We start from the raw sequence: 9,453 nt of genomic DNA, 5'->3' as shown, positions 1-9,453 counted from the left end.
TAACGCGGTTATAATTACAACGGAAGGAAACGCCTGTACGGCGATCGTGATCGGATACATATCATTTGCATCGGATTAACATAAATATTTGGTTTCGCCGGTGCAGCCTGCACTCGCAATGCACCCTCGCGTATCCACTTTATTATTATTACATACATATATACGTACATACATACGTACATACCTATATTATTTTATTATGCCAGTGTTCGGGTTTTTATTTATTTTTTAAACGCGAAACCCTGCGGTGCAAATGCGATGAGTTCGGGTCCTTCGTAGGTACATACATACATATGTACCACATATGTATGTGCGTATTTATGGGTTTACGTAACGGTCTCTCTCCTGTCGCGAGATTTTCACACGCGTATTATGCCATATTTAGCTATTCGTTGCTGTGTGCTGACATGTGTAAAATACACCTGTAACTACTATTATGCAGCGCCGAATGCAGGTAGGCACACTTGGCTATCCGTCGATCTACGTATGTGATAAGGGAATCGATGATTTGTAAAATCGCTGTAAATTCGAGATTATCTCGCGCACTGTAGTAATAGTTATTTTTATTTTTTACAAGCTGAAACTGGCATGCGTTGGAATAGCACAATAACGCATGCAATTCCCGTTTCTTGATGTGTTTCGATAAGTGAATGTTTCAATCTCAAATTAATACTTAATAATCAAATTGAATTACGGTAATGATAATTTGTCGGAAAACGCAGGCGGTGAACATATTTGAAACCATGGTGGACATGCACACAATAACTCGTGTAAGTTTCATTGCAATCAGTTGAATAGTATAGGAACGCATACGTGACAGACAGACAGAGAGATAAACATCGATTTTTATGTATATATATATATAGATTTAAATGAGTGTCTATTTGAAGCAATCTTTTATGGCTTTGAAAATTAATTAAATACATGCGAGCTATTTTATAGGGGCTATTTTTTCAAGGAAACGACTCTCAAATAACATTTATGTATTTACATAGACAATAGACCTTTTAACGTACTGATTATTGATTATTTTGCCAGAATCTTTGCATACTCCTTTTGACAAATGATATATGAAACAGACAAACATTGATTTTTTTAATATATATAGATAATGGTACACACACAAAATAAAATTATAATATAATTGAATAAAAATAAAACAACGAATCAACCACAAATTTGCTTCTTCGCCCTAGCCCTAAAAGTACTGATAAAGTTAGAGAACAAATCAGAGCAATCATCTGTACAATCGTAAGGACGGCATATCCGAAAATTGTAAAATCAAATGAGGTATTTATATACAAATTTGGTGGATAAAAAATATTTAAGCATCTGGTGAACCGAGTATTGATATTAAAACTAATGTCTGCCAAAACATATGTATCAAAGGCACAAATAACTATGTAATTTATGTAAGAGTAATAAATCAGAAACTTTTCTGCGATGAGACAAATTTATGATCATAAAATGAGATCGCTTCTAAATAGTCTCTAAGCGAACTATATGACTTTGGTAAAAAGGAGACTACATTACTGAAGCATACTCCATATTGCTGCGAACTAGACTGTTAAAGAATAATATTAAAGTATGCGGATTCTTAAAGAGTTTCGCAACTCGGCAAATATCGTGGAATATAGCAACGATGATGCTTTGTGATAGCAACGATGATGATTGCCCTGTTGACTTCTTGTTGAGTTATATTGAGTTGATATATATATATATATATATATATATATATATATATATATATATATATATATATATATATATATATATATATATATATATATATATATATATATATATATATATATATATATATATATATATATATATATATACATATATATATATATATATATATATATAAATATATATATATATATATATATATATATATATATATATATATATGTATATATATATATATATATATATATATATATATATATATATATATATATATATATATATATATTATATATATTATCTTGTTGAGTTGAGTATATATTATGTTTTTTATAATAATATTACTATATATTGTTATAAAAAACAGTGTTAGACTATTATGCGTTGAAAATAAATAAAGTAAGCGTTGGCAGTTAATAGTAGTATTGCGATTAATTAATGTCTTAATACAGTATAATTGTATTCGAATTACAAATTCCCTCGCGGCGCAAAATTTTGCATATACTATGGATACATCGACGTGTAAAAAGCTTGCATAAACGTGAATGAAATCGACACAATTTTTTCGCGATTTAATTTGTATACGAATTACTTAGTTTTTGTTGTTGTTGTTTAAATGCAATTAATTGCATATGCAACGTGCGCGCGTACGCATTATGCCTTATTCATTACGCGGTAAATCCGATTTTAATTCTTCGAATGTGTTACAGTCTTACGGTTATTTCAGTCTTTGATAGATGATTTGTGTCTAAAATAGCCGCTTTCCTACAAAATAATATTATACGGTGTAATTTTTGCCGTGTCACCGCCTATAATGATCCAATTTATATTGTAATTGCATTATACACAATGTCTTGATTAATGTGTGGCGGATGCGTCTGCAAGTGAACGTGTTAAAAGATGATTATGTTGATTTTAATTCAATCTTTCAGTGGGTGTTATTTTGAATTTTTGAGAAGTCGACATGTGAATGGTTTTTGATTGGTGGTTTCGCTCACACGACGACCTTCTAGTCATTATCTTTGGTTTTTAATTACATTATGCGGGGGGGGGGGGGAGACTATGGTTTGCTTTTAGCGTTTGTGACTTTTTTGGTCGAGTGGTGCTAAAGAAAAGCCGATACAATGGAAATCCCTTTGGCGTGGCTCGTCTGACAGGTCTCCGCAGTGCGCACGCACGAATGCTGAAAAAAAAAACGTAGCAAAGGCACATTCGCGTGACCAAATGGGTCAAGAAGTTCTAGAAATCCGACGTATGCCAGCTCGAGTCTGAAAGAAAATGTTGAATAAAAAAAAAAGAGCCGATGGTAAAAAAGGGGGGAAAATCTGAGCCTATAATGTGCGTACGTACGTACGTACACGTGATGCAATCGGCGTGCATAACATTGTTGCGACTTTTTCGCACAATTTTCTATGTGAAAAAAAATCTATAACACTGAAATGACGTTGTATTGTTTGTATCACATTTGATTTAGTTTTTATCTTTTTAAGTGTTTGATTTAAATTAATTTAAATATTTATAAGAGGATAAAAACACATTTACAATGTTGTTGAACTCGAAGACACGATATTAAGTAAATTTTGGTATTTTTTTTAAATTAATTTGGTCAATTATAAATTAATAAAAGGTCAGTAGAAAAGAAGATTAAAATAAATATTGTTTCATTAAAATAGTTCGATTAGGAAAAATTACTTCCGATAGGACTCCGATGTGGTTAAAGGTTAGTATTTAAATAATCGCAGACGATACATTAACGTATACTTATGACCAAAATGAGCAATATGGCAAAGTATGAAAACGATCGGATAAGAGATAAGAGATATAAAAATTACCACTAACACGAAAACCATGTGAAATGCAAAGGAGGTATGTAATTAGCATTCGTTTACCAAATGCCAATTCGAACGTTTTAATGTTGTTGATAGATAATTTTAAGGACACACTTATTACTTATTTCTCCCCCTCTTATGTTATTTTATTTTTATTGTGTAGGCCATTGTGGCGCATTAGGTTCTCCCTGTAATGCCACAATGTCAAAAAAACGTTAAATAAATAAATAAATTACTAGAGCGCGGATAGAGAGTGTGCTTTTTCCAGGAATCGGGGCGGTTTGGCTCTACAAAGCTAGTGTGCAAAAAAAAGGGTCGGCGAACCTTTAACAAAGCGTTTACAACAATTTAACAATTCACGGCGTGCTTTGGGTCCGCTCACTAATTATTACTAGACTTCGGATAGAGAGCGTGCTTTTTCCAGGAATTGGGGTGGTTTGGACCTATTTACAAAGATCAAGTGCAAAAAAAAGGTTCGACAAACCTTTAACAAAGCATTTACATTTATTGAAAAATGAACGGCGCGCCTTGGGTCTACTTATTACACAGTGTTATAAAAATACATTAACCCTATGAGTGTTGACGTCTTTTCTGTTGAAAGCCCACCACGCTGAAAATTTCGCCGACTAGAATTATTTATAAATCCAATAGAAAGCAGGTATTAAAAACCCTAAATCATCAACTACTAATCACATAACTATCGCCGAAGATTTCAAGTTTTGTAAAGGTGTGTTTGGATTCTCTAATATATCTCGCAACAATATAAAATAAATAAAAGAAGTCTATTAATGAATGTATTTTTCCAAAACTAGTTCCATCTTCTTCATTGTTGGTAAAATGTAATGCTCACAATATAAATGCCAAGCCACAATCTAAAATACTCGGCAGTTAGGGATTTCCATTGGAAAATTCTGCTACGGTTATAAATTCAAAAATTCCGGTGTGAAACAGTCTTTATAAACATAGACACGGATTACACGACCCATGTTCAATGCATTTTTTTGCAATGCTTAAGGCTTGGCGGGTAGTATTCTTGTTTATTTTTTTACATAGATACTTAAAAAATCAATGCCGATAGGCGTATTTCAGGCTGATGGGATTGTTGGCAAAACGCCGATCGGCGTTGGTCAGCATTCAAAAGGTTAATGCATATATGAGCCTTTATAATTGAAAGTGGCATAAGTCCACTTTTCTTAATTTCCAGAAATATCTCGCAAAACATTTAATATATATTTTTGCGTTTGACAATATTTAAAATTATTAATGTTGACTGTTTAAAGTGAATGTAATAATTACTATATGTAGACAATGCATATATTCAGATTGTCGTGTCTTAAAGTATAATTAAAAAATAAACGTAGGCGTCTCTTATATAAAAATATGAGCCGTTATAATTGAGAGTGGCATTCGTTCACTTTTTTTCATTTCGAGAAATATCTCACCGACCATTAAATATAATGTTTTGCATTTAACAATATTTTAAAAAATACTGGTGGCCTGTACTACGTTTATTTTGCTTTTCCGAGGTTCTGGACGGGTTTGGTGCATCCGCTCTAAAATCGCCAGATTAACAGAACGGCAGCTTTAAACGTAATTCTCGTTTTCTCGAATGATAGATTGCACATCAGATGACGAGTAACCTTTCGATGTGCACAGATGCAATTATTAAAATTGAGTTGGATCTTTCTGGCGAGTTTAATAAGGCAAGATTCGAAATTTATCGAATCTTCTCTTATTAAACTCGCCTGAAAGATCCAACTCAATTTTAATAATTGCATCTGTGCACATCGACAGGTTACCCGTCATCTGATGTGCAATCTATCACTCGAGAAGACGAGAATTGCATTTAAAGCAGCCGTCCGTTAATCTGTCGTTCAATTTGTCTGGCGATTTTAGAGCGGATGCACTGCATCCATTCTGGGTATATCGAATTAAAATAAGTGATAGTAATTTGAAAACTAAGTCAAGCAGAAATAGTGTTTTTGCAACTGAAAAATGGACTTCTACCACATTCAAATATAACGGCTCATATACATATGTAGGTACATATGTATATATGTATGTATATGTATAAAAGTTAGATCGATGAATCGAATGGTTGCTTTAAATCTATATTATAACTAGATTAAGTCCATGTACTTACTATATCATTATTTTCAGATTCATTATAAGTCGATTAAATCTATCCATACTTTGTTTTGTAATAAATTCAAACGATAGATACAGTCATTCTGGTGTTAACTGCGTCTAGTGCACGCGCACACGGTCATCCTGTCTCGATTGCGTTCTTTTTTTCCCCTCCCCACGCGATCGTATTAATGTTTTTTGCTGTATTAATGTACATATTATTGACTTATGAAAATTTCATTGTGCGAAAACCGAATAAAGCGCACGCAAAAATGCACCTGCAATTTTTTTCGGAGCACGCGTGCGTGCGATTTTCCTTGCACAAATAATGTGCGTTTCAACGCAGCAAACTCGAGTGGAAAAAAAGCTTCGCGTTTGTCATGACTTGCACGTCATTAAATTTTTCTGTGTTTCTCGAATACATCGTTTGTAAATCCATCGACTCTTATTTTACCTATGTGTACATATATCCTATTTAAACCATCAACTTCTTCGTATATTTAATTTGTTTTTGTTTGAATGGACAATGTCGGGGTGATCCAATGGTTGTTGTGTTCGATGTTTTTATTAAATTAATATAGATACTTATTTCTTAGTGGGAGTCTGAAATTTTGATTTATGGCAATAACATATATGTACATAGAACTTAATTAATTCACTTTAATGCCATCATTGAAATTTATTAATAATTTCATTTCTAACAACAGAAAAGACGACGAAATAGACAACAGAAAGACGACCAACTTCTTTTAATTAATTTCGTTGCGGTTATTTTAAAAGTAAAAAGTTGACTGGCAATCCACAAATACTTCAGAACAGTAAGCACAATATTTGAGATGGCAGTTTTATACTTTTATTGCTATTTATTGATATTTTCCACTTAAGTGAGCGTAGGTTATCGGATATTATTTTAACATATTTATCTGGTAATCTGCGCTCATCATTATTTTCTTAATTTGAATGTGATGTATGTGCGGAATCTTAATCTACTCTCTTTCATTTGGGCCTCGCTGTGATTTTATTTATTTTTTGTTCAATGTGACACTAAGAATAGGATTTGAGGATTTTATTTATTTGATTTTTACACCTTTGTTATTTATTTTATTTTTTATTGTTTTTTCTTATGTATTATTTTTCTTTTGTTTTCTGTTTTTTTTTTTATTTTTTCATTTTATCATGTTTTTTCTGCCTTTGCATTTTTGCTTTTTATTTTATGTATTTTATTCCTTGTTTTTCTTTATCAAATGTAGGCCATTGTGGCACATTAGGTTCTTCCTGTAATGCCACAATGGTCCAAAACTAACTGTAAATAAATAAATAAATACATTTTCAAAAATTTGGAATTTCGGATGGTTATCTGTAAGTTATGCGATCATTAAACTAAGAGCTCAATAAATCGATTGCTCGATGTGTCGCCATTTCGTTTAAGCCAGAGCTATTTTATTCAATTTAAGTCAAACTTAAAACCAGTAGTGATTTTGAAAACTGTATTTTTCAAATCTGAGCTATGCCATTCCATTGATTTCCTGTAAATAAATCCGATATAGATATGAATGATATTCTGTTCCACATGTAATTATCATAAATCAAACTTCCAGATACAAAACAGATTTGCAATATTCACTCGTAAACTTAACGACGTTTTGTTTAAGAAGAACATCTAATATAACCATTGGATCACCTTTTATGAGTATTTATGTATGTATGTATATACGTATGTATGTGTTGCAAGCTGTTTGCAGTACAGGTGTGCGCCAAGGCTTATCGTAGCATCTCTCCACGGCCCCGGCATGCATTACGGACACCCTGTATTTAAATTCAAATGGATGCCGCACATTATTAAATACAATAATAAACGTCGGGTTTCTTTTTCGACTTTTTATCCACACCCCTCCCCCTCCTCCCCCTGTGTCGTTGCAATTACTGGACAATTTATTATTCGAGTGTTAGAGGCGAGTACTTGTACCATTAGGAACGTGTGCTACTGTATGTACATAGTAACGTTATGGGTTTTAAAATGGCGTTCGTGTCGTGGATTATAATATTATATCTCGGCGGGTTCTACAATCCGATAATTATAGAGTGTAATCGTTTTGAATGATCGTCAATGGAGTTTGATGCTTAACGTCGATTATCCGAGGATGCGATTGTTGTCGTCATACACGTAATAATCGCATGGAAAAATGGAGGTACCCTGGGACTGTTTTTACAAAGCCGGCTTTGAAACAATGACTATTGCCCTTAATGATCGTGTTTTGTTCTCATGCACTCGACGAGAAAAATATCGTACAGAATGAGCGTTTCGTGCCAACAACTTTTTTTTTCAGTACAAAATCGGAAAATATTCCTATTGGAATTTGTTCGAAGCCACTCGCTAGGCAGATTGCTTTTCGTCCATGGAAAATTTGATCGATTGACCAACGGTATAGCTCAATGGATTCGATTTTGTATAACCGATTATGCAATGTGTGAGTGATCGCACATATGTCGGTATGTTTTCGGGTGTGTAGGTACATATGTATGACAAAAAACTAAAATGCGAGAAAAAATTCGAGCGAGAATGATTGATACTCCGTTTCTGGCAATCCTTTCGTCCATGACTAGGGTAGATATCCATCTCGGCTAATAACCGTGGAACTTACAACCGAAGAGAACAAGAACCGCCAGGTGCTACGATCAAAAAGCACCTCTTGGCAGTAGTTTCTTGAACTCGTGCACCTTGCTTGCACCAATTATTATTTGGAGTTCTCGTTCCGCACAACATCGCCTATCGCAATATTCCCATACAAAGGTTCGGTCAAAAATACGACGTAGGTGATATATTTCACAATTGACCTGGTATTTTATAATTGATGGTTCGTTTCAACGATATTTGATCGATCGCTTTATGTATAGTTCTTCCCTAGACTTCAAAAGGTATTATTTGGAGTGGCTACCATACTTACTCATCTACTCACAGGTTTCATATGTATGTATAATTTCGTTCAGAATTTATTGTATGTAGATGTATGTATTCGATTATTTGTACCATTATTGCTATTATTGGTATATATTTGGACTATTCTTACTGTCTTCAAATCGTTATCCCCGTCACTATTTTGAATTCGTCATTTTTAGAAGGTAGCGTATCTTGTTAATGGAGTTTCTAAAACAAGCTTTAATTTACAATATAAAATGAAACATTACTAGCAACGGTTGTTTGTTTGAATGTTTACAATTAAATATGACAGCATATCTTTTAGAACAAATTTTTATCCATAATATTTGTCACTTATAGGTACATACATACATATATACATATGCATATAATATGTATAACGGAAAAGCATTGAGTCTTTTATCTACATGGTATATGTACATATGTATATATTATTTGATATCGATGTATTTTGGAAAAGCCGCATGTGTATAAAATATATGTAGATATGTGTGTACAAGTTGAATTCTTAACTGGTACACAAAACTGTATGAAAGGATAAAAGGAAAACTTCAAGTGAGATGAAAGAACGATTCATGAAATATATATGTACATATGTATAGGATTTGGAGTTAGTGATTTCCCGGACTTTTTAGATTCCCGAGATATATGATCTTGGGACATATGATGTAATAAATTGTTAGCAATTAAATTTATTTTTTATTAATATAAACTTTATTTAATAACAGAATATTAAAAATAAGCTTACAATATAGATCGATATAATCAATTGGAAAAAATGTGATTATAAAAGTAGATTTATTTGAAGTAGGTTCTAAAGAATACTGAAATATTTAAATGGGAATCTGAAAGCTTATTTCTAGATTTTGG

Source organism: Arctopsyche grandis, chromosome 4 (genome assembly GCF_051622035.1).
Source record: "Arctopsyche grandis isolate Sample6627 chromosome 4, ASM5162203v2, whole genome shotgun sequence".
NCBI lineage: Eukaryota > Metazoa > Arthropoda > Insecta > Trichoptera > Hydropsychidae > Arctopsyche > Arctopsyche grandis.
This window is presented reverse-complemented; position numbering follows the sequence as displayed.